This window comes from Helobdella robusta, assembly GCF_000326865.2.
Source record: "Helobdella robusta unplaced genomic scaffold HELROscaffold_56, whole genome shotgun sequence".
Taxonomy (NCBI): Eukaryota; Metazoa; Annelida; class Clitellata; order Rhynchobdellida; family Glossiphoniidae; genus Helobdella; species Helobdella robusta.
Genome location: NW_008705301.1, coordinates 443,966 through 444,386, shown reverse-complemented (window position 1 = coordinate 444,386; position 421 = coordinate 443,966).

The following is a 421-nucleotide window of genomic DNA, read 5'->3' as shown; positions in this document are numbered from 1 at the left end:
ACTACTACTACTACTACTGCTACTACTGCTACTGCTACTGCTACTACTACTACTACTACTACTACTACTACTACTACTACTACTACTACTACTACTACTACTACTGCTACTACTGCTACTGCTACTGCAACTGCTACTGCTACTGCTACTGCTACTACTACTGCTACTACTACTGCTACTGCTGCTACTACTACTACTACTACTACTACTGCTACTACTACTAATACTACTACTACTACTACTACTACTACTGCTACTACTACTAATACTAATACTACTACTACTACTACTACTACTACTACTGCTACTACTACTACTACTACTACTACTACTACTACTGCTACTACTGCTACTGCTACTGCTACTACTACTACTACTACTACTACTACTACTACTACTACTACTACTACTACTACTACTA